We start from the raw sequence: 26,968 nt of genomic DNA, 5'->3' as shown, positions 1-26,968 counted from the left end.
TCTTCTCATACCCTACTGTGGTGTATATATTACTTCCTACTTCCACCAGCACTAGAGGACAGTCTGTATTATTATTATTATAATTCTGGTACGACATGTGAAGACAACACAGTGTCATTTTGATAAATCAGAGGGGCGATCAGGCTTACCCCCTGCATCTAAGAGTTGATCATGTGGAGTCCTGTTAGTCCATCAGCAAAATATCACAGTTGTTCACCTCACTACTGTGACGCAGTTTAAGAGAAACTCAGTGGCACTTCACAAAGTTCAGAGGGTGATTTTATGATGGATCTAGTCGACTGAGAAGAGTGAGTACGTCAGAACAAAACAAAATAAATCATTTCCTGTTGCCATCAGGTGGTGCCATGCCTGTGGATACTTCCTTGGCTCAATCTATACCTCGCCGCTTAGAGGGGTTGCCACCAAGGCAGACAGACTAACAGAAACCATCGAACCATGGTCTCCATGGCAGAGGTAACATCAAAATGATCCAGGGGTTGTTCTTCTATAACTTCTTTTACACAGCCATTACCATCAAACTGCAGTTTCACACTCTCTCACATGAGATGAGTAGTATGCGTGCGTGTTATTCCTGCAACATTGGCCCCCAGAGTTCAGCAGCAAGAGAGAGACACAACTTGCTGGGACAAGGAGTCACACTGACCTCATTCCTTACAGGGAGACTCGCACGAACTGGAAGCAACCAATGACTGCAAGGAACTAACAACACATGACCTTACTGTCTAGGATATTTGGGCCAAAGAGGACTTAACCTGACTGTGGAGCTGACAAAGACACAAAGTGAACCATTTCAAACTAATGACACTGAGATCAAGATAAATGTTGAAGTCATCTGATAGTTGACCTGGCCAGTAAAATTTATATTGCATTCTTGAACACGTGTGTTGGGTACAGCAGGATTATACTTGTTACTGCACAACTGGAAATTAATATGCACAGTTAACAGTTACTGTGATGATCATGATTTGATATACAATACATCTGACCAGTTAAAAATCTATGAACAGATTAAGATGCTCAACACGTTACTCCACCTTAACCTGCTAAAACTTAAGAATAATTACAATAAATTTCATGTATCAATAATGTTAAAATGATAATAATAAAATGTAATGCTTAAAATGGTCATGCTCCCATCAAGTACTTTAATTTAGACACTGAATATACTTTGTGTTCTTACAGCTGACCCCCAGCTGGCCTAAACTGTAACTAGCTTGCGCTTTTGCCATATGTAGCCAATATGTAGCACCATGTCTCTAGTTTAATAGTGCTACACTGACTAGGGTTGTGCAACATAATAAATGTAGCATTATATCACAATTTTTTTTTTCACTATACTGTATTGATATTCTAGCCCCTACTATCAATTGTTTTGCCATGTTTTGTAAGGGTCACTGCTAATACCCAGCCTAATGCTAGCAGCTGCGTTATAGGTATTTGTGTACAGGCAACAAGGTTGATAGTATTTCTGCATTTAAGTGTGCCAAAAATCTGCAAGTTCTCCCAGGTGTCATGTTTCCATCACATCTGAGCTGGAGCCGTTAAATGCACCAGGAATGGATACTAAGTGTGCCCTTTCCCACAGAAAACCAAAGCCAGACGTTATTGGGCTTTGGTCTGGTGTGAAAGGGGTAGAGGACTCTTGTCAAATGAGCACAAGGATTAGCGTTGCATAATGCCAGACTGTATCTATGGCTCCATGTGTGTGTGGTTGTGTTGCCTACTCTGGCCAAGTGGAGCAGATTACTTCGCCTGGTCTGAAAAACCATGGCAACCCTAATATGACCTCATCATCACATGGCAGTGGAGATAAACTGCACACAAAGCTACATCAGCGCTGAGATAAAGGGCCTAATATAGGTAGAGACAGACAACTACAGGCAGATGGGTAAACAGAGAGGTGTGGAGACAGAAGCAGGCAGAGCAGCAGCGCACTCAGAAACTTTGACAGCAGTCAAACATGAAGTGAGAACTGAAGTCACGCTGTGTCTGAGTCAGTCTCTGGGATTTGATGACTGATATTAATTCTGCCAGCAACCATGTGGGATTCCTCCCACAGCACCTGCAACCAAAACACACTGCATCTGTGTTAATTATTCCATATTTTTTAACAAGTCCTAACTTGTTTCAACCAAAATACAATGCACTCATTGTGTTCTACAGACTCCTTAACTGGCCATGTAGAGAGGAAAAAGTGCAGGCACAGAGAGGGATATATATGATATATATGTATATAAAGCCCATTTTATTTTATCATCAAGTGCAGCATATATCAAGGAGATTCAGAGATGCACTGTCACCACCCCTCCTCTGCATAGGCCTGAACCCCCTCAGTCGGATCATCACAAAGAGTGGTTATGGATACAGATTCCGAAGTGGGGCAACAATCAGCCACCTGCTCTACGTGGATGACATCAAGCTGTACACCAGGAATGAGTGAGAAATTGAGTCACTGATCCAAACCACCAGGATCTACAGCAATGGCATAGGGATGTCATTCGGATCGGACAAACGTGTGGGGATGGTATCAAGGAGAGGTTAGTACTGAAGGGGTCGATCTAGCAGAAGGGAATATAGGTGACATCAAGAGCAGTTACAAATACCTTGGGATTCCACAGGCAAATGGAAACCACGAGGGGGCGGTAACAAAATCAACCACTACCAAATACCTCCAGAGAGTAAGACAAGTACTGAGAAGTCAGCTGAGTGGTAAGAACAAGGTCTGAGCCATCAACACTGCCGGTCACCAGATACCCTGCTTGGATCATAAGCTGGCCAAAGGAGGAGATAGAAGCCACAGGTATCAAAACCAGAAAGCTCCTCACTATGCACAAAGGGCATCCTGAGGCTGTACGCTAAGTGGAAAGAGTGAGGATGAGGACTATTGCGAATCAGAGCCACTGTCTAGGATGAAACATTGGAAATCCAAGTGTACATCAAGAAGATGGCCCCTCAGGATGAGCTGTTCAGTGATTGCCTCAGACAGCTGAAACCCGATGTGAGTGAGGAGGGAGAGGTGGACGTGGACAGACAAGCCCTTACACAGCATGTAGAACTGCCAGATTGAGGAAGCGGTTGATATCAAGAAGACTTACCAATGGCTGTAACATGCTGGACTGAAAGACAGCGCAGAGGCACTCATCATGGCAGCACAACCCCAAGCACTAAGCACAAGAGCCATAGAGGCCCAGGTCTATCACACCAGATCAGACCCAAGGTGCAGGCTGTGTAAGGATGCTCCTGAGACAGTCCAACACATATGAGCGGGGTGTAAGATGCTAGCTTCAAAAGTGTACATGGAGAGGCACAACCAATTGGCCGGGATAGTGAACGGAAACATCTGTACCCAGTATGGACTAGATGTACCAAAATCCCAATGGGACATACCACCAAAAGTGGTCAAGAGCAAGAGTGCTAGGGTGCTGTGGGACTTCAGCTTCCAGACTGACAAACAGCTACTGGCGAACTAACCGGACAAGGTGGTGGTGGACAAACAGCAGAGAAAGGCAGTGGTGATAGATGTGGCGATACCAGCTGATGCTAACATCAGGTAGAAGGAACACGAGAAGGTTGAGAAGTACCAGGGGTTAAAAGAACAGCTAGAACGGAAGGGGAAAATCAAGGCTGATGTCATCCCCCTGGTAGTAGGAGCACTCGGGGCGGTGACCCCCAAACTGGGAGAATGGCTCCAGCAGATTCCAGGAACAGCTAAGATACTGCGAACCCTTGAGCCCCCAGGCCTCTGGTAGAAGACCCGAGCTAGAGGATGACACAGAACCACTCTGCAAGGGTGAGAGGGAGATGTTTTTTAACATATAACTAAACTGATAGAACAAGTTATATTAGATGGCCTCAAAATAACTAAATTAAGAGAAAGAGTTGTAAGTCGCGGCCTCAAAATGTATATATATTTCTCTATCTCTGGCTCTCCCAAGGCTCCAAAGTTTTCTATTGAAAATCATGAATTAAATGTTCTAAATCATAGAATCGCCTGTTTATGCTGTGCAAAAAATTTGATTTGAAAAACATTTTCCGAAGTTTTTCTGCAACAATGATGTTGGCAGCGGTATCGTAGACCACAGCTAGTAGAGCGTGATCTAGCCTTGGCCACACTATTACGTGCTGGCCAATCATTGTGATGGATGACATGCAGGTTTGGTAGGAAAATATGATCTTCTCTGGAGGCTCACAAGCTTGCTGTCATGTCAACATTCTGGATGAGCTGAGAGAAAAAAAAGCACATCAGCAGCATTAGCCACAGTGGTTAGATATGCTATTAAACATGTCACCACAGCAGGCTGATGTAACAGTCGAGGTTAAATGTTCCAGCGTCTCCATCTGTTTTGCAGCTATGTTCGGCACCAACTGTAATATTACCACCACAACATCTACCATAGTCCCTAATTAGAAAGGGTTCCCTCATTTTTTCCCAGGCCAGCTCAGGCAACACCACCGCTAGATCCTAAATACTGACAATAAACAAGAGGATAAGCAGACAGAGAACAAAGACAAACTCTGAGAAAGCAACCCCGGTGAACCGAACATCAGACATGGTGATTTACTTTACTTACAACATCTATGATAAAGTACAAACACTGAAAGGATGAATACGCATCTGTCACAAAATTATTAATCTCTGGGGGTTGAGTGGTAATACAGGTATATCCTATACTAGAGCCTTTAAAAATAGTAGTCCATTTCATCGCTGTCATCAAAAAATTCTGCAGCACTAGGATTTCATTGGCTATTCAAAGCAGCAACAGTACAATCTGCTCAGTTTAGCTCTGTCTTTACACAAGATCAATCTAAAAGTGATACTTCACCAAAAAAAAGTGTATTTTACCCTTCGAGACCTCACATTATGTCGAATGAGCCAGACATGTATATTTAGCTTGAAGCTAATTGCGACTGATGGCTAACAACACTAACATTATTAGACACACTTCCAGCTTAGCGCTGCCATGAACAACTATAGTTTTTAGCTTAAATCAAAGTGTCAGCGGATTACTGAGCCTACAGCTGGAAAAAGAAGACGTGGATTCTACTCGACGACGTGCTTGAGAGTTGGTGAATTCATGTTTTCATTGTTAACCATCTATCTCCATTAGGTACAAGCTCAATATATGTGACTGGCTCTTCTTGCATTCTGGAATTACAAAAAGGTAAAGCAGTAGAAACAACTGTTCTTCATGAACTAGACACCAGCGCCCGGCTACATTTTTTGGGCTGTTTGTGGATTACTGAGTATACGGCTAGATAAAGATGTGGATTATACCGGACGAGGCACTTGAGAGTAGAACATATTAAGTTTTTTTTTTATACCTGTGGACATTTATTTAGTTAATACTTTAATACAAAACCAAAAACACACCGTAGAGAGAGTGTTCACTTCGTGGAATTTCTCCAACAGGAGTAGCGAAAGGACAGGACACTAGTGGGTTGTGGCGAGTCTCCGTCTTCAGCTAAAACCCCCATAAGCCTCTTTCCAGATATCGCTAACCATGCTCTTCCTCCCATTGGATAGTTCCCCTTGTCTAAACTCTGCAGATACCTCAAAAGACAGATGTGGATAACAGTAGTCCAGTCCAGATAACAGTAGGTCCTTCCTGCACTCTGACACACACTGTAAATTTAAAATAATGTGCTTTTTCCATTACAACATAAAAACTAATGTCAGTTCCTGCCAGTGTGAGCCAGCTGCTGTTTTTGTTTATCTCATGATGAACGCTTACGCTCATAAAAAAGACCCCACACTGACAAGCCCACTGACTCTTCTAGGCTGGAGGATGCACATTCCTGGACTGGGAATGATTATGAGTGGAAATTACAAAGTGGTAGTTTTGTTACAGATGCTCAAAGTGAGCAGCATTCTCACGGGAGTTAAACCGGTGGTGAGTTTGAGCTAATTATCGAATCAGTATATTGTGTTTGTTTTTCTTTGCTCTCGCACTGTACTTAGAGGTGAGAGAAGTAAGCGCACAAGTACGACAAGAGTACTACTTTAGATAGTGGCAAACTAGCAAGTATCACTACTATTGCATGAATAGCAGATAATCTGAGGTGGATTTCATTTTGCTTAGTTTTTTTTTTTTTTTGACCTCTCGTTTGTTGATTTCCTGGAAAGTAGTTCATGGCGGCATGGCTCAGGGGTAGAGTGGCCGTCTAGCAACCGAAGGGTCGCTGGTTCGATCCTCGACCCCGGCGACCATGTCAAAGTGTCCTTGAGCAAGATACTGAACCCATAATTGCTCCTGATGAGTAGGTTGGCGCCTTGCATGGCAGCCTCCACCATCAGTGTGTGTGTGTGTGTGTGTGAATGAAAAGACACTGTAAAGCGCTTTGAGTGCCGCTAAGGTAGAAAAACACTTTATAAATTGAGTCCATTTACCATCATATTTTTGATTTCACTGCCTCCCGTTTTCCTCCATACTCGTCATTTCCACTTATAAAATAGTCGCTTTCATTGAATTTTGAATGGTTTAGTAAGCTCTGCTCAAAAATGGGCTCCATAGGAAATTACTTAAACTTCCTCTTCTGACTGTTAAATTTCTCAAGGCTGCAACAATACCAAGGTCGACGTCGCTTGGATGATCGTTTGTTGAATTCATTGAATCAAAGACGATTTTCTGCCTCCACAACAGTTGTCCGTCCTTCGCTGCATACATGAAGCGATACCTCTAGAACGCCTTGGGGGAATTTCTTCTAATTAGCCACAAACACCCACTGGGACTCAAGGATGAACTGAAAAAAAAAATTGGAGGGTCGAAGGTCAAATTCACCTCACATGAAATGTGAGATCTCAGGACGGTTTTGAGGACATTTCTTGTGTCACCCGCTGTTACTCAAGGTTACCCTTAGGACATTTTGGTGGTCAAAAGGTGAAGGATCACCGCCGGGCATACAAACGCCGAGTGATATTTCTTCTTCAATTCTGTTACTTTAAAAACATGTTCATTTCTGTTGCGGGCGAGATATTGCTTTCAAGTCACAATTCAGATGTAACAAGTGACCTCATGTGTCCACTGAGATCATTTGAAACCATCAATTAAAGGCCAGTGGTTTGTTTAATCAAAAGAATATCACATTTATTAGAATATTATTTTATGAAACGTTAATTTTCCTCACCATATGCCACATTCCCAGTTCTGTTTTTGTTTTCAAGCTGATCTCATATGTGCAGCAAAACACGCATATGCCAGCGTTACATATTTTACATCTGAAATCGAACAACCCGGTATAAAGAATTCTCGAGTTGTACTGTAAAGAAGTACATTAACCTGTCCACATCTTTTACTGAGGATGGAAAAGTGTTCAGTGTGTCCAAAAACCCGAGGACTAAGAGCCCTTTCCTACAGTGTTCAGTATTTTCATCACTCAGTCTAGTTTGTAACTCAAAGATGATGGTATTGATGCTGACTTTTGCTGATTTAGAGAAGCTAACCAAGCAAATACAGGAAGTTCTATCCAGTGGAACAACACTTTAACTTCCTCCCCTGAAAGACAGAAAGGAACTGCTCTCCTCAACAGCAGAAAATCTTTCACAGCCAGAGAGTGACCTTTAGACCAGACTGCTCTCATATCCTCTGTAGAACAAGTGGACTTCCTTTATTTTACGAAACAGGCACACTGATGAAACTTCTCATCTCTTCACATTCTTCTGGGAAATTCAGCTTATACAGGCCTTATTTCCCAGTATCCCCAAATTACAGAGGAACTTGAGGATTCTCTGAGATTTTAGAGTTAAAAACAGGATGGATTTGAAATGAAAATTTGCCTGAATCACTCTGTGAAAGACAATCAAAAGAAATAATATAAATCGCTGATTGTGAGCGGAAAGAACAATATCGTAACAGGTTGTCGAAAGGTGTCAAAAGAAATTAAAGTAAACCTTCGTCTTAAAATTATATTCTGCTTTTCAAGTACTCAAAAATAGGAGGCTAGAACTCACAAGGACATTTTTATCCTCCTGTACCACTTCCCTGTAGCTACTGAATGGGGAAGGAGCCAGTCATGTACATTTAGCTTGATGCTAATGATGGCCGACAACTAACAACACACTATTTGAGCTTGAAACAAACCACAAGGCTGCCTTGAACATGCTAGAGTTTAGCGACAGTCAGAAATGTTTGTGGATTGTTGAACATACTATTGGATGAAGAAGATATGGATTATTAATGAATTTATTCATTAACATTTCTTGGGCAGTTTAACGACCAGTCATCATTAGCTTCAAGCTACAAATACTGTACGTGGCCGGCTCTTTTTGCATTCTGGAATCACAAAAAAAAGTAACGTAGCAGCAAAAAACGTCTTTGTGAGCTCAAGATAGTAATTTATGAGAACTTAAGGGAAAAGTATATTTTATGTCGGGGTTGAAATATCGTATGAAGTGAGTAGTTTGGGTATGCAAGCCAAATTGTGGCATAACCCCCCATCAAGAAAAACCCTGCTTTCTTTTCATTTCCTTCCAGCTAAACTTACGTTATGCTAACATTATGATGAAAGGTGAGAGGAAAGATGATGATCTGGCTTCAGGAGTCAAATTTCATTTTTAAAAAAGATATTTCTCACATGTGACCAGAGTTTTCTTTCATCACAGCCAAATGAAGAAGTTGTGTTTAAAATTCACACAAGATGCATGAAAGACGTGTTCTGTGCATCTTTGGGTACATGAGAAATTGAAAGCGTTTCCCTCTGTCGGTGCAGGTGAACTCCAACCACACAGTCCTAACTGGGGCTAAAATCACATTGGTGAAAAACGTTGCAGTCTACGTCCTTTATTTACTTAAGGTGTATAAAATCCCCCTCAAATGATTGCTTCTTTGGAAGAGTTGAGGTTCCTCCTGTTGTGTTGGCAATGAAAGACAGAAGGAAAGAAGAACAAGTTAAAGAAGAACGAGAAACGAAGAAAGGAAGATGTCGCGTTTGCTTATAACGATGGAAATATATTAAGGTAATTAGGTAGTAAGTACGTCAGCTAAGGTGATTAAGAAATGTACTTAAAAATATGCCTTGATTTTTGATGTATTTGCTGGTGGGGTGCGCAAAATATCAGAAATTATGATGGCACCCAGATCTTGCAAAAAAAAACAACCCAAAAAACCTACTGAGCTTTACACAATGAGAGATAATATAAAAGCCTTATTTTCCCCAAATGCAAAGAAATGCTCCAAATTTAAACACAAATACCAACTGAATTAAGATGTAAATAACTGCAATTCCTGTGAATTTGTGGGGGGGGGGGGGGGGCTGTTTTTTTTTAAGCCTGTGGGTCCTTTTGGTCAAATTAATTTACATTATTCAACACATCTATACGTCAAACACTGACAGGAAATTACCTTCTCACAAGAAATAACTCATTCTCCAACGTTCTTCAGTCTATGATAAAACACATCATGCTTTTCTAGTTTCAGCTGAGTGATGAGAGGTAACGGCTCCAGTGCAGCTCCTCCAAAATGAAGGCATGATGCCTCCCTCATGTTCCCCTCCTCCACAGGAGGGGGCCAGCCGAGGGGCCTGGGTTCAGCTAATGACAAAACAAGCTGCGGGATGATCTAATGTTTTGGCAGCAACCTGCTTTAATTAACTAATTCAGGATGACCTCAGCTTTGAGGAGAGCGCAGTGTTTTTCCTTCTTTCTCCACATGCGTGCAGAGGAGGATGCAACACTTACCACTCCGTTCCCATGAGAACAATAATTGTTCCCCTCTCCTCTGAAACACAAGTGCTATTCCTCCTCCTCTGAGCTGAATAGCAGAGCTTAAATGTCTGAATAAATGTTGATAAGAGTGAGAGTGATGCAATGAAGTATACTTACCGCACATCAAAGTGCAGCCAAGAGCTGCACGAGAGGCACAATCACATTAGTACGGCTGCTCTTTGTGATGGAGTTTTCATTTCAAAAATGTGCTCATGTGAAAGTAGTTTATTCATTTTATGTGAAACTAACGGTAAACTACCAGTCTTTCTGTTCAGTGCTTTGACCCTTGCCTGTCAGTGCCTGCCTGAACTTGATACCTGCGTCTGAACCGAGGGATTATCTTTCTACCCAACTTCCATTTCCTGATTTAACCTTTGGAATTGTTACATGCACTCAGTCTGGATTGTGGCTCCTCTGTTGTTGTGTGCCTGGCAATGACTGGCTGCTTTATAACAGTAATTAGATGCATTGAAACACAGACACACACACACACACGAATACAAATGAGATACAAAAATATTTCCGTTTCATACACATTGTGCTAAAATTGGAGCTTCAGAAACAACATTGTTCCTGTGTGTGTGATTGTTCCTTTAGTCAGTCTGGAGCAGGGCTGCGTACTTCCTTCGAACATGAGCACCGTTGAGGCTGGTACATCATCATTTCTCCAGTTACATAACTTTCTTGTCTTTAATCTGTTACCTGAGCCCCGAGCATCAAAACCTCAAAAAACACAAACTCTGGAAGGTCAAGTATTTATAAACTCAAACATCTCTGAGCTTTTTTCCTTATCTGTAGATGTTCTGGCTTCTCGACCTGCTAATTACATTCCCAAACACCCTCTTATGTAACAACAAATATCACAGACATCATCTCCATTAGGCTTCACCTGTGCTTGTCCATTGTTCTAACAATCACTTCCAGTTAAGGAGCAAGAAGCCTACGACGGCTCAGACTCTGACCCTCGTTTGAACCGCTGGACTTCAGAGGGGAGGAAATCATTCAGGGGCTCTGGGAAGACCCCACGTCATCACGGGCTGCTGTAATATACAGTAAAACTGAATGAAGGCAGACCAGGAAACACTCGCGTTGAGCAGGAACATAAATGCACATGAGAGGCGAACCGTGGTTGATGGCGTCCTTAAGCAATTCCTTAGTTAGAACTGTATTAAAAATAAAACATAAGACAATGATGATAGTTAAATCTTGTTGTTCTAGCAGTTCGGTGAATTTTATTTGGACTGACTTAGATTTTATTTAAGTTGCAGAGGGTTTCCATCTATCTGTAGCAGCACATCGTATACATTATCTGGAATGTGTGCGTAACGTAGCTCAAACGTCCTGTTTTCCCAGGACATGTCCTTTTTTCCTGGACGTTTTTTTTTTTTTAACTTAACAATTTTCTATCCATACAGAGGAGGCGTGCTTTAAACTTATTGAAATTACGAGGCATCTTTTTGAATATCATTATAGTATCTCATTTCGGGGCTGAGTGCCCTGGTTTTTGGGCAATCAAAATATGCTCCCCCTAGGTAAAACTGAGATTTAGTAATAATAAGCTTTATTTTCTTTTTATCTTCCCTAATAATCTTTATAAAAGCCCTAACCTAATAACAAAACTGAACCCTTTTAAACTGTATACAGTTGCGGAAGCGTGCTATCAACCTTTTCAATACATGTGTAAAATGAAAATGAAAAAGAGCTACTACATGCTATCTAGCTACCCAGCTGGCTTGGTTGTGTTAGCAAGGGGTGGCATGGTTCAGAGGTAGTGTGGCCGTCTAGCAACTGAAGGGTCGCTGGTTCGATCCTAACTTCCCCCAGTGATCATGTCCAAATATGCTTGAGCAAGATACTGAACCCCTGACTGCTCCTGATGGCCCTGCGACGGTCTGGCGACCCATCCAGAGTGACCCCCGCTTCTTGCCCAGTGTCAGCTGGGATAGACCAGCCCCCCAACAGAAAAGCGGTATAGAAAATGGAGGTTACAAGCTGAGTCGGTGGAAATGGAAAGTAGCTGTCCATTTAATACTGACTTATTGTTGTGACTACCTTTTATTTATATTTTGCCATGTCAAAATATGCTAGCTTAGCACAAATTGATAGCAGAGTCCTCATTCTAAACCAGAACATTCTAAACCCTACATTTACTCTTGGCAAACCTGCGCTACAGCTACGATGCCTATCTCATCCGTCCTCCATACAGCTGCAGTTACAGCTGCAGTTTCATTGCAGCTGTTCCAGCTGCCGCATGTTTTGCAGGCAACCTGCTCTGGTCATTTGGTCATTGTCTCTTGGTTTTATATGTTTGTATTACATGCAGTAAGAGTAGGTGGTCATATTGTGTCCTACTCCGTCTGTTTTGGAGTCGGGAGGTTGTACACGGTGTTTAATTTGGAAAATTGACTTGATTCACTATCTCATCCATGTGAGGACTTCATGTCTGGCTCAATTAGCTCTGTGCAGCACGCCGTCTAACAAAAATAGACTCAGTCCTTGTGAAACGGCGCGCCGAGCCTACATCTGAAACACGCCACAGCGCTTCTGGTGTCAACCATATCATTTATCAGAACAGCTGCGGTTACCTCCGCCGGCCGCAGCGCAAACACATCCCCCTCTCTGAAGCAAGGTTTTAAAAAATGTCTGGAAACACGGACAAGAACCCATGATCAGCCATGAATTAGCACATATCAATCAAGAGCATAACTTGCCATAACCCTGGATTGAGTCCAGAATGTTCTGTGCCTGCTGTTCCATCTCTGTCCTTTCATACTGACAGTCAGGCGTAACAGCAGCATTACATTAACACCTCGAAAAAAATCTATCTAAAATTCATGAACGTCTCCGATAAGCAGGAACAGCTAAATGTGGTCTATGACAAATTTAAGTGGTACATTACCCAATCAGCTTCTATTAAAACAACAATAGGTTCCCTTCATACCTTGACTGTATGTGTGCTTGTATTGTTTATACTATTGGACTGCTTGCTGGTTTGTCTGGTTTCCTGCCATTCAGAAGTGGCGAGGCTGCTGCTGGAATGAATGCCACATGGATACAGGTCGTCACTCAGTTTCCTTCTCAGAACGATTCATGGAACTTTTTTTTTTTTTTTTTCAGGAAATCAGGAAATAAAAATAACATAGGATGCTTTCATTGGGTTCTTACTGGAATTTATGTAATCGCACTTTTTCAATCCCATGTTTCTTGGATAGTGTTGTGCAGTTACTGTTCAGATGAGCAGTTATTAAAGTGTAATTCACCAAAAATTGTGTATTTTTAACTTTACAAGCATTTACATTTCCCTGCTGTCTCACTTCTTTGCCACTACAGAATAACCCAGGTATATGTATATTTAGCTTGGAGCCAACGGCGCCCAAGAGCCACCGACTACAAACGACAAAAGTGTCCTAAAACGTCCGTTTATAAACTCTCAAGAGCATCATCCGGTGTAATCCACATCTTCTTTATCCATGTAATCCACTGAGCAACAAACAATAGCATGAGCGAAGTAGGTTGCGACTGAATGTGCCAGCTGGCCACGCTCAGCAACCGTTGAACCACTGGTTTTAGTTTGTTTATAGCGCAAATCAAAGTGTTTGGGATTTATTGAGCATATGGCTGTGGCGAGGAGATGCTGATTACTCTGGATGATGGACCCGAGGGTTTACAAACGGGTTTTAGTTAGAGGCTACGGGTCGCCGTTAGCTTCAAGCTAAATACCTGGCTGTCTCTTTTTTGCACTCTGAAGTCACAAAAAAGCAGGGGTGAAAGTGGCTTAAAAGTCTTGCCGGAACTGTACGTTAAAAAAACCAAAAAAACGCACGCCCAAAGGGCACGCGCCGCCACCGAAGTTTTGCGGTTTTAAATGGTTTTGGGTGATTTTTATTCCAGTTTTCAGGTGTCTATTCCCCACACAACTGCAGCCCCCATAGCCCCACCCTTCCCGCGCCACCCCTGGAAATGCTTTGAAAACTGCTTTTGACAGTGGTTGCCCACTACAGTGCTAACAACAGGGAACAGGCAGACATGAAAAAACAGATCATCAATATCACTCAATGATTTATTTAGAAAAAAATATCAGTTTACACTTTACAGTGAGGGACACAACACAAAACGTGGAAAATTTCAAGAACAATTTCTAATTTGATTTTGCCCTCTGTTTTGTTTTCTCTCTTTTTTTCGTTCCGTGAAAGCAGAACAGGTGTGGTTTTAACCAATCAAAACTAACAATGCTGGTAATGTGACCCACGTGTGCATCTGTCAGCCAACCAGAAACGCCTCGCATACTGAGATGCGCTCATGGGCACGACTCCGTGTCAAGGCGGTTTCACACTGAACGCGCAAGGTGCAGGCTGCGCCGGGGAAGTCCATTCCTTGTGTATGTGGGCGCACTGTGACATCACATGAGCGCAAACCAAGCCCAGCAACTCGGTAGCGCTGCACGTGCTTGCGCCCCACCCCGCGCAGTGCGTCGCATTTGCCGCGTTCAGAGTGAAACCGCCTTCAGACATCGTTTTCTTTATTTAATATGGGATTTTGACAGCTCCCTTCTCCTCCTTTTTTTTAACGGAACTCCGTTCCGGACGTGAATATTTTACCGGAACCTTTCCGGCTCACTTTCACCCCTGCAAAGAAGTGATACACACCTTTAGCACGGTGGTGCAGTGGTCAGCACTGTTGCCTCACAGCAAGAAGGTTAAGAGTTTGAGTCCCAGCTCCAGCACAGGATCTGTCTGTGTGGAGTCTCCATGTTCTCCCTGTTCCTGTGAGGGTTCTCTCTGGTACTCCAGCTTCCTCCCACAGTCCAAAGACATCAAGAGGGGACGAGGCTGATTGATACTCTAAATTGACTGTAGGTGTGACTGTGAGTGTGAATGGTTGTCTGTCTCTATGTGTTGGCCCTGTGATGGACTGGTGACCTGTCCAGGGTGAACCCTGCCTCTCACCTGTAGCTGCTGGGATAGGCTCCAGCCTCCTCCGGATCCCTTAATAGGAATAAGCGCAAGAAAATGGATGTGTGTATATATATATATATATATATATATACACACACATACATACTCATGTAGCGGTATTCTTTGTTTGCCTTGTGTCTATTTTGTCTTGTGGCTTCCTCTTTTATTTTGAATTTTCACTCTCCTCTTGCTTCTGGTAACTTCCCCTTCCCCCTGGTGTCTTCCCCGCCATGATTGTGTCCACCTGTTTCCTATCACCTCATGTGGACATGTAGTCTGCGTTTCCCTTTGTTTGGTGCTAGTTTGTCTTGTCCTTCATGTCCTGCACCTTTCCATGCCTCGTTCCATACCTTGTCCAAGTTTGTATTTTTGTTGATACTTTGTCTCGTCATGCTCCTTTTCCTTATCTAACTTTGAGTTTTCTTTGTTACTTTGTCCAATCAGGTTTTCCTCTGTAGAGTGATTTTGAGTTTTTCTAATTTAGGCTTTTGCCCTCATAAGAATGGTTTTAATTTGTACTTTATAGAACTTTGTCCGTCTTGCACCTTGCCTGGGAGTCGTGCGTTTGGGTTCAAGTCCAAGCTCAAGTCGTGACAATATATAGGTAAAATTAAAAAGTCCCCTTAAGCATAAATGCTCATGTAAGCCACAGATATATTGACATTCAGGAAGAATATCAGGGAAAAAAAGCGATTTTTGGTCATGTGTCACTCGAAGACCTCTTAATATTCTTAACATAACAGTAGCAATAAAGTTACCAACAAACTTGCTTAAATAGAAAATGGCTACAAAGGGTACGTATGGCAGGCAGGAGGTGAGGAGGGTAGCGTGCATGCTATCATGATTTTGCTGCAGGAAGAAGCTGTTTGTTTGGTTAGTTGGTTGTTTTTTCTTTTAATTTCATATTGCCAGGTACAACGTCACTGATCTTTAATTTCACATTAAAAGGTCAACCAACCTTAGCATGAGTAGAGATACAAACGGTGGGTTTGAATGAGACCTCTGTTCATTGGTTGTTTGCTATGACTCACCTGAGTGAGGAACAGGAGACTACTGTTCATTTCTTTTTCTGTTTTTTTTTTTTCATCCTGTAACCATGTCAACCAAACCGCAATATTTCCTAAAATCCAAACCTCTATAAAGACATATCTGCATATGAAGCCTGGTTTTTGTTTTTGTAGTCTTGAGTAATAATTTCCTCTCATGTTCGAGCATGTTTTACCTGCATGGGTTACAATCTGGCAAACCAGCATCTATTTTCTGATGAAAATCTACGTTTAAAAAAAAAAAAAAAAAGGGCTTTGCATTCATATGTTGTAACTTGATATGATGATAGCTGATTTTCTGTAAGCTTCATCTTGCATCTCAACTTGCAAGTGGTAATAGGGCAGTCTTGGCTCTGGATCTACAAGCAACACTGGAAGCCACAAAATATTGGCCATTGCCTAAAGAGATGATTCATGGTTGATGGTGGAGGAGGGCGGGGGATGTTTTCTCTTGCCCAGACCATAACCAGAGCCATGCAGCGAATGCTCCGGCTGGATGGATGCATTGATTATTCGTATCGTTGTTTTTTGTAAATAGCTATGGAACTTCCACGTTTTAATGGTGCAAATCCACTTCAGATTTATGCAAAAAAAAAAATTTTTAAAAACTAAAAATGCATAAACTGTGGGGCAAAAACAAAACCAGAGAGCCAAAAAAGCGGTGAAAGTGATGGAATCCTGCAGCTGAGGGATAAAGAGTTCGAGAGACAGGATCATTCCCAGTCTGGATCAGCAGAATGCGTCTGGTTTGCTTTGGCGCTCCGGTTAAAACGTGAGCTGTGGACAGAGCGATTACGGCAGCAGACAAGACTTCCAGCAAAGCCGACCACAGCCTTCTTCTGGGTTTTGTAATGGTAGTGTAGGGCTGTGTTACCGCCACACACTGGAATTTGAGAAAAATGGAAAAACTGACAAATACACACACGTGCACACACACACTCACAAAAAAAGGGCAGTTGCTAAATAACTGCATTCAGCTCTTCAGTGAGCTCATAAGAAAGTCCAAAAAGTTTCTTCTCACTTGCGGCAACAACCGCCAAAGAGCCCTGTGAACATGCCCACGTGCTTCCTATTTACACTTTGTGTGATTACAACTGAATGTAGTATTCACATCCAGACCACTGACAGAAAACCTCAAACCAATTTTGTCCCTATTGAATTCTTGTCACGTGTCTTTTTGTTGAGATCACAACAAAAACAGTCCCCACCCCCCTCCTATATATTGCCAGACTGTGAGATACCGCAACGTCTAAAATATCTCGAGTCTAAAAAAAACAAGCCGACGGCGAGGGGGGGGGGGGGGGGGCTCCAATGATCTCATTATCTCAACAACATTTTCATAGTGACTTCATATGATGGCTATGTGCAATCATTTTAAAGCTGCTTCTTTCTTCCATTCATCAGTCTCAGTAAATGATGGGAAGTCTGCAGATCAGCAACGTACAGAGACATCACTTGATTGGGTTCAAGAGCCGAAATCTCTCGGCTCATTTCTAGTACTTAAAGTGAGTAAGTTGTCGCATTGCTAATATTTTTGACCATTAGAGGGCGCTACATGCTACATGGTCTGATGTCATAATTCGCTGTTAACTGATTGATCATTTTTCCCACTTTAAAGTACAAAATATTAGCAGAAGTTTCCATAATAAGATATCAGCTCCATGTCCAACTCCCAACCTGGAGGTTTGAGTGCTGGATTTAGTTTGGCCTCTCCACTATGACAAGGTATCAACACCAGAGAGGGAAATTAAAAAAAAATTGAAATTAAAAATATAATCCAGCAATACATTGATTCTCATGTGATTGGTTACAAAATATCACATGTACCAACTCACTATTTTACTGTTTATAACTCTGTTCTGAAATAAAATGAAATGACATGAGATCAATATAAAGCAAAATACATATCTGGGACTTTCTCTTCCACTTTCACTGTTTGACCGCATGATGTCCTGATCTGAAGATATGTGAAAAAAAAGTGAGAAAAGATGCCCTGATAAAACTCCAGATGTAATGATCCTGCATCCATGTTCAAAATGAACGTTTCAAGACGAATAAAGAAAGACACTGTTGGACCTAAACTGACCAAAGCGTTCGCTGATGAAAACCTTTGATTCGCGTGCATTTTGAGACAGATTTGTTTTCTGGCCAGCAGAGAACTGAACTGGAAGGACAATTCAGTGACTGAGATGATAACATCGCCAGTTCTGGCTGGTATAATAGTGTTGTGTTGTGGGGTGATGAGCCCCGTGATGATTGTACACTTTAATACCAAATTAAACTGCAGCCTGTAAGAAAATTAAATATTTAAGTGATAAGAAATCGCAGTGATCACTTTAAAAGGATCATGCCAACTTTTGGGAGAAAAATTCTGTCCTGCAGACCGACATCTTTACTTCTTTGGCTGTCTTCAGATTTTGTAACTGGTGTGATTGTGTCAGTGGGCGAACAGGCCATGCGAGGGGGTGGAGGGCTAAAGGTCGAGGTTGATCATTTCAGGTCAGGTGATCACACATTTGCGACAGATGGTGATTTATCACCGCCTGGCAGCAGGTTCCCTCTGGGACATCACCAAAACCCGAAGGGTGTCAAGCGCAAGTCACCAGGCACAAAGAGAAGAGGGGAAAGATGATGACATCATCGAAGAGAAAGAATAAAAAAAACACTGAGAGGCAAATAATGGCGCAGGAAAGTATTTTCTTGAATTCTTTGTGCAGACATGTCTTATGAAACGATCAGCTGAACGCTCTTTCATTCTGCAGATTTCACTCTGTCCAGATGCAGGTTTCTTGTTTTGGCCAAAAATGCTCGATTTTGTGACAAAATGTGTGGGATTTTTTGCAGTGAAATTGCTCGATCTTGCAATATTTGTGATTTTGTGCAAAACTTTGGGTTTATATTAATGGGAAAATGCCCATTAACAGTTGTATGCCATCGTGTAGTTGGTTTATTGCAGTGTTACCTTTACATGTTGCAGTGATGACCCTGTGGTCAAGGTTTGCAATTCTAATATAGAGTAGTCAAGTAGTGTTCATGTACTTGAGTTACATTTTGAGACTGTTGATTATTTCTTCGCGAGGTTACCTAGCAACCAACCAAGGGTGAATCGTGGCTATGCTTTGAAAGTATGCAAACCCCTGCATATTCCATGGAATTTGGCTGTTTTTTCATTCATTTATGCTGTTGGGAAATCCTGATTTTTTTAGAAGGACCGATAATGACATGTAAAAAATGGAAACCTGGAAGGCGCTTGTCACCGATATTGACTGACGTTTGCATTAAGCGATACAACAAAGCAGCCTGGTGAAAGTTAGCTTTCTGTCCTAGGACTCTAAGGGATCCAGCTGTTGCCTTTCGCATAAAGGCAGACATTGTCAAAGGTTTTACCGTTTATTATTTTTTCTGCCAATGGTGGTAAAAGTAATGGATGGACTATGCGATGTCACTCTCTGATGTGACACGTGTTATCAAAGCACACTAGGAGTGCACAGCGGTCATAAATTTGTAAGTCATTTTCTCAAGAGACTGTTGAAGTCAAAGACGTCTGACAACACAAATCTGTGCCAAAGGTTATGGAAAACTCATAAATAAGATCAATTTTCCTCATTTCTAATGCCTCCCTCCTCTGTCGCTTCAACAACTCCTCCAAGCAGCTGCTGCTCCACACCTCCATCTGAGCGATGGATGATCCCCAGGGAGGAAAAGACATGGCGGAGGTGGATGAGAGGTGGAGGAAGAAAGGCAGGCAGGATGGAGGCAGGGAGGGAGCGGATGGGTGCGACTAGACACTCAGGGTCGTAGGTCAGGCCCGCATGTGCCGGGATCTTTTGTGATGCATCCACCTCCATCACTGAGACCACTGTTGTTATAACACACGCTTGTCACTCGTGCTGAACTCTGGGGTCTCTTGTGTCTTTGGTCACACACACACACACACACACACACACACACACACACACACACACACACACCCTAACAGCCTTTGGGGGTCCCAGTCCAACAGACCCCCACCCACGCACTCATTATGGAGCTTAACCACAGACGTATAATACAGCGCTTGGGTCTTTAACCGCGGACTTTGGGTCAGAGCCCAGGGGAGGGAAAACCTCCAACCCAAACCTCTGCTCCGGCTCATGGGAGGAGATAAATCCTAATCTCCCCACTCTGTCATCCACACGTTCTCCAAACACCCTCCACCTGAAAAAAAAAAAATCTTATCCAATTTATATTTTCAGTTAGGTAGGGACAGCAGCCATACAGCAATCATTAGCAAACAGCACTTGTGGAAACATTGATATTTTTAATAAAAATGGCTGCTAAGTGGAGGATGGTAAACCCGTATCAATGCGTTGGCCAAATAGCCAACAACAAAAAAAGGACACGTGAAATTTGTCGGTCCACTGTGATTAATACCTTCTCTACTCAGATGCTGCAGGTGGCAAAAGACAGCATAAGCCTGTTCCAGGCTAACAGTTCCCATCGTAAGTGCAGATTTTGATGATTTTGAACCGGGGACAAGAGCTGCAAATGTCAGGTTTGTTACGGTGGAACCAAATACAGATAAACAGAGGCAGCCAGCGAGCAGGTTTATAGAAATGGAGACTTATTTGCATAAAACAATCAGCAAGGTACAAGGAAGTCACAAGACAGGCCACATGAAACATGGGGGGAACTACATTCGACACATGAAATGAGGAACTGAAATACAAACTCTACTAATGACACAACGAGAAACAGGCGTGAGAACGCGAGGGCAGGGAAGGAGCTGATTGGATGAGAGCCACTGGGAGCAGAGCTGGGACTGAGGAGGACTGATTAGCAGACGACACACAGGTGTGAGACTTGATAAAAAAGGTGGGGAAAAAGACAGTTAAATCATTTCAATATGAAACTGGAGCTGAAAAAAGGTGACAAAAAAAAGGATCATTTTAAGACTTAATCTACGGAGTTCATGACATTAGAGACTTAAGGTATGAAATTCAAAGTCCAAGTTCATAACTATGTGTGCAAATATGGTCACAGCTAATTACCGACAGCTGTGAACACTCCCTCTCTGCAACATACACACGTTTTAAGTCCAATTTAGTTAAATAAGTGTCCAGTACTTTCAATGAAGTGATATTTAACCCAAAAGTGTGATTAACCCTTCAAGTTCTCGCAAGTAGCGATCTTGAGCCCAAAAATATGAATTCTTCCATTTCTGCATCACTTCTTTGTGAATCCAGAATGCAGAAAGAGCCAGTGACGTATATTCAGCTTGAAGCTTACAACAGCAAAACTGCCTCAACGCATCATCCAAGTGCATCTCCGGTATAATCCACATGTTTGTTATCCAGCCGTTGGTCGGCTTGTTGTGCTCATCCATCCGTTTATATTTATGTTTGTCCATCTATACCGCTTATCGTGAAAATGTATGTGAAAATGTATTTTTTTCATGATGCTACAGCAGATGATGAAAACACAAATGAAGATGATTAAATGTCCAAAATGTCAGTGTGACAATTTGAGTATATTATTGTGTCTATAGAAAAAGGAATCGTTCACCTGGACGCAGCCTGAGACTACAGGAATTCTCTGCTCCCTGCCAACGATCCACAAAACTGTTAAACTTTAACTTGTCATTTTTACATTTGTTTTTCGGGTAAGTTAAACGGACAGACGGACGGACAGACAGACAGACAGATTACTTTATTAATCCCTTTTGGACGTTCCACCAGGGAAATTGCAATCTCGTACACAGTGACAGCACTGTTACCATAAAGGTAAAAAGAAAAGACATAAATAAAACTGTATAGAAAAATAGAAAAGAAAACAAAGACTATATATATATATATATATATATATATATATATATATATATATATATATATATATATATATGCGTGTGCCTGTGTGTACCTGAATGTGATTCCTGAGTAACAGGAATAATAATTATTTTATTATTATTATTATAACAATAATAATTATGATATAATGATAATAATATAATATCATGAAAGTAATAATAGCAGCAGTAATAACAGTGATGATGATATAATATAATAATAATAATAATAATAATAATAATATGCAGTCTCTTATATTGCACGAGTGTCCGGTTGTTATCGGGGCAGGTTATTGGTGCTCAGCCCTCTCCTACAGTCCTTCTGTAGGCCCCCCCCCCCCCCCCTCCAGTGAGGAGTTTAACAGTTTAATGGCTCGGGGGATGAAGGAGTTCTTCAGTCTGTTGGTCCTGCACTTGGGGAGGGCTTCTCTGGCTGAACAGGCTTCTCTGGCTGGTGGTGACAGTGTGCAGTGGGTGGCTGACATTGTCACATATTATTGTAAACACACATACACAAAAATGACCATTATTGATGAGCTCAAGAGAGCTAATGCCTTTATGTGCATTGTCTCTGCATTGGGCCGAGCGTTTCCTCCTGCTTCTATGCTAAGCTAACTAGCTAAGGACTTCTGTTCAACAAATATGAGAGGTAAAAGGTACTGGCAAAAAACATTTTCTAAAATGTTGAAGCATTAACTTTATATTGCTGACATTGTCTGATCGCTGATGATTCACCAGTAGATCAGCTCACTCGTCACCCCCAAACCCACCTTTCCCCTTTTCCTCCCCACTCACACCACTCATGGCTAACAATGTGGGAATGATGATGCATTGTGTGTGTGTGTGTGTGTGTGTGTGTGTGTGCTTGTACTTGCTACATATTGAGGACTAGAATACGTATTTAACCGACAGAGTGAGGACATTTCAGCAGGTTCAAAGGGCCGTTTGAAGGTCAAGACTTGGTTTTAGGGTCGAGGTTAGAATCAGGTTCAGGTTAGGTTTAGGGTCAAGGTTAGGGTCAGGCAGTCAGTTGAGATGGTTTAGGGTTAGGGAATATATTACGTCAATGAAAGTCCTCATAAAGATGTAAGTACAAGGGTGTGTGTGTGTGTGTGTGTGTGTGTGTGTGTGTGTGTGTGTGTGTGTGTGTGTGTCAGACTGCAGCTTGAAAACCTCTGCGGACTCTTCGCTATATGCATATAGAGGCACTTCACCAAAACATGAATTATGGATTGTATGGAAATGAATAATGAAAGAATGATAACAAACCTAGCTGGAGCTGAACGTTGAGCAAACAGGAATAAGAGGCACTGACATGAATCTTCCCAGAGACGACGTAATTTAATTTGACATCAAATCTGTGATGGCTCTCAACAAACTTAATTTAGCATTGTCGGAACATAAGTGATACCAGTTTGATCATCTGTTTCATCATCTTTTCTTTGGTAAACTATGCAAAATACTGATCATTCCTCCCTCAAAAAAATGGAGGTGTGAGTCAAGAGCAGATCTCCTGAACGTCAACTTTTGAAGAATGTTCTTTCGGAGGTACATTTGTTACCTCAAAAGTCCAATATTGGTCCTCAAGAGAAGAAAGCAGAAAAATGTGGAGGTGAACTGAAGGCTACACAATTCTTTCAAAAAGGACCATAGTCAGTAAATTGACTTTATGTTTAAAAAAGTCCACTTATTTATTAATTAGACTTTTAAGATACATGTAAAGATGTTAGTCAGACAAAAGCTTCCCTGCTTTGGCTGCAGCAGCCGTCATGAGTATTATTATTATTATTATTATTATTATTATTATTATTATACTTTCACTGAAAGCTGTGTCAGTTTGTCAATTAGCAGACTTTTGAATATCACTGTCGGTCGTTAAAACACGAACTGATCAGACAGTCGTCTTAAAGCAAACGTCAGTAAAGCAAACGGGTGGCGTGGAATACGTCTTACACGTCAATAAAAATGTCATTTGTCTCGCTAACAATAACACATCCATGTGCATCACCCCACTTCCCACATAAACATAATCATGCAAGTAGGGGAAACGCAGTCCGGGACGTCATCTACGGGAGCCAGGCTGTGATCCGTCTCACCGGCTACGTGCAGTACCGCTGAGTGGTAAATGTCAATTATTCCCTCCACAGAAAACTGCTGTTGCTCATAAAGGTGCCAGTCAGGAAACACCGGGGGATTTCTCTCTACCAAACTCAACGGAGCTCCCCAAGTAACTTCTTCTCATACTCCACTTCCTCAATGTCAATCTCAATGTTTTTTGAATTGTCCAGCTCTAGGTTCATCTTATAAAGAGTCCTGGCATCATCCAAACTGAGGACTGAGGAAGACTCTGCTCATGATTCCCTCAGTATCCTGCGCTCTTAGTAAAAAAATATCTTGACATGGAGACCACAGGCTGGAAGGGACGCTGCACGTGTCCCTCTCCCTGTGACATTTACCTCTTTGATTAAACCTCTGTCTAAGTGAAAAGTCCAAAACTGAGTTCATCATAGTGACCAAACTTTTTTTCTGACCTCCTCTCATTTCCAGTGTCACAAACATGCATGAGGAGCAGGGCTGAGTGCCAGCTACGACTCAGGATGTTTCAGACGCACCGGTGGCCGGTCATGAGTGTCAAACAGTTGATGACTAACTAACAATTCTCCTGGTTGTTGGGAGCTGAATCATTCCTGTCACGTTTAACCGAGGCCCCTTAACTAAGCAGATAGAGGTTTTAGTGTTTTTTTTTTTAGATTAATGGAATTAAGTTAATTCGGTTTTAAGATGGGAGCCCCGTTGGGTCAGGGCCCTGGCATTGTGTCTACAGGTGATTCATCACGGAAACTGAGGCTTTCCTGACAGACAGAGGAAGGCTCTCAGCTTTCAGCATAGACAAATCCGACCTCTCGCTGCCACGGTAACCAGCCAACACAACAGGGATTAAAAAAAACAACCCCACAAGAATACTGAGAGAAACGGGGAGCTTTGTCGCCCTGCTAAATCCGACACGTAACATGGAACAGGGGCGCTCCATTTTAAAGCGATACATCACCCCTAAATATGTTTGTCTTTCAAGTTCTCTCAAATAGTTGTTTTACTCCTGTTTTACTTCTTTGATTTGAGCTAAAAACAATAAAACCTCTGGTTCAGCCATACCATGTAGGAGTGAGAGGTGAGACCAGCTGGCACATTCATGGTAGGTTATAGTTAGCTTTCAGCTAAAAACAAGATGGGGATTACTAAGTATTTGCCTGGATGAAGAAAACATCGGAAACAATCAAGTAGATTAATTTCCACTGTTTATTTTGATATTTGATAGGGAGATAATGTGTGAAATGAAACTATTCATCCGCAGGAATCTGTTGCCATTGCAGAAGACTTGCATGTACAGAGATCTTGCCAGCATCATTGGTAATTACAAATCTTTGTTACTTTGCTGCCTCTCTGCAGCATGTGAAGAACAGGCGCATCCCAACAGGTGGGACAGAAAGTGCGTTTGTTTTGGACACTTTGCATCACTAATGCTAAGAGGAAAACATTTAGGGAAGTGGTCTCTAATATTTCTATATTCTATATTTATTTTCTATATTTAAGCTGATAACATATGGAACTTAAAGGAATATTTCACCAAAATATGAAAACACACAGTCATTTACTAACCATGTTTTTAGCCTTGATGCGCACTGTAGGTTGGAGCTCACAGCTCTGATGCCATGTTTCTAGTGGCGCTATATATGTATACACACACACACACACATATATACATACACACACATATACACACACACGACTCACCATTTTCTAAAAAACCTGGGATGTCGAGGCTTCAAGGATTTATTTTATATTTTTTGTTCATTTAAAATTTGGTCATCTTTCACTTCTGTTTAGGAGATTACTGTGACGCCTTTTCTCATGAAACTCTAGCAGCGTTTTGTGGACTAAAAAGCACTCCTCCGGACCTTCCATCAGCATGACGGTGAGTAGATGATGGCTGAATATTTTAGGGTGAACTGTCCCTTTAAAATTATGGTAACATCAGCTGCTAAAAAAGTACAGTACTTTAACTTTACACCTGAAAAGCAGATCATGTCAATGCATCGTTGTTAACTTCTAATCTGAGCCCCTTTTTATGTGTAGGGAGGTGAGGGGGAAGTAGACCCAGGCGCAGACAGTGGATAGGTGCACAAGAGGGTTTTATTTAGAGACGGGGGACACTGGAGACAGGGGAACCTGAGGTGGGGAGACGTGGCGTGAGGCTGGAGATGTGCGTGAGGCTGGAGACGTGACGTGAGGCAGGAGGCTTGAGGTGAGGCAGGAGGCTTGACAACAAGCAGCAACAGCAAACGACAACACTGAGCCAACAACCTAACCGAGGAAAACACACAGGTTAAATACAAGAGGGGAATCAAGACACAGGTGGTGCAATCAACCAGGTGAGACACATGAGGTAATCACAGGAGGGAGGTCAGGAAGACAGGACATGACTACAAAATAAAACAGGAAACACGAGACAGGGATGGTGACACCCCTGGACTGCTGCTTTACTTTAAAACCTCACCATGAAGATCATCATCGTGTGAGGATCCTGTGGATTCATGCTGTGAGCATAACTATCTTATAATACTTTGCTCGTCCTTTCAGGAGCTTTTATTTTCGTGCTGGCGAGAAGGTGGTGCACAGAAAGTGGTCCAGAACATCTGGTCACCCTGAACGCAGGTGAAAACATAACTATGTTGTGGAAGGTAACAACTGTGCAGATGCTTTCTGGGGCACACTGAATAATTGGAAAATTATTTGAATTAAAACCAAGAAATACATGCATACAGCAGAGTTTCGCCGCCGTCATCATCAAAGGATTTATAAAGGAGCATCGTCAGAGCACTGATTTTAATGTGGAGCAACAATTCACTCCACAGGCAGAATTTTGGGATGATCACGTCTGTGTTGTCTTGAAGTGAACTGAGGAGAATCTGTTTACTTTCCTGGACGAGGGACAGCAGTAAAACTGCAAAGTGAGATGGCGACGTCTGCCCAGCGCAAAGACGGCGGTGCTAAGCCTACAAAAGCAAGACAATGTTATCTCTCCTCAGCAGACCTGAACTTTTTTGCATCATACAATCAGTAGAGTAGCATAGAGTAAGTACAGGGTAAGAGAGAGAGAGAGAGAGAGAGAGACAGAGAGAGTGCTGATGAGGCTCCTATTATCCAGGTCAGCATTTGAAAAATAAACAGTGGTTCTTCTCCCCAGCTGAATGGACACGCGGAATAAAGACGAGACAATTCTCATCTTGCGTCGAAGTTTATCCAAAAGAAAATTCCAGAGAATGTCTTTTCATTCCAAAACAGGAAGTTCTGCAGCTTTTCGCCTCGTAAAGCTGCAGGCAGCTTGAAAGAAGACGATTGAGGAAGCTTGGATTCGGGAGGA

General features: G+C 42.1%; 1 pseudogene; it reads left to right on the top strand.

The window, feature by feature from the left end:
- The first annotated feature begins 2,378 nt into the window (after positions 1–2,378).
- On the top strand, positions 2,379–6,879 carry LOC147256086 (uncharacterized; annotated as a pseudogene).
- The last annotated feature ends 20,089 nt before the right edge of the window (positions 6,880–26,968 follow it).

Source organism: Aulostomus chinensis, chromosome 9 (genome assembly GCF_037954235.1).
Source record: "Aulostomus chinensis isolate RoL2024-O1b breed Wild chromosome 9, RoL_Achi_v1.0, whole genome shotgun sequence".
Lineage (NCBI taxonomy): Eukaryota > Metazoa > Chordata > Actinopteri > Syngnathiformes > Aulostomidae > Aulostomus > Aulostomus chinensis.
The sequence above is the reverse complement of the archived record's forward strand: the minus strand, read 5'-3'. Positions and strand labels throughout refer to the sequence as shown.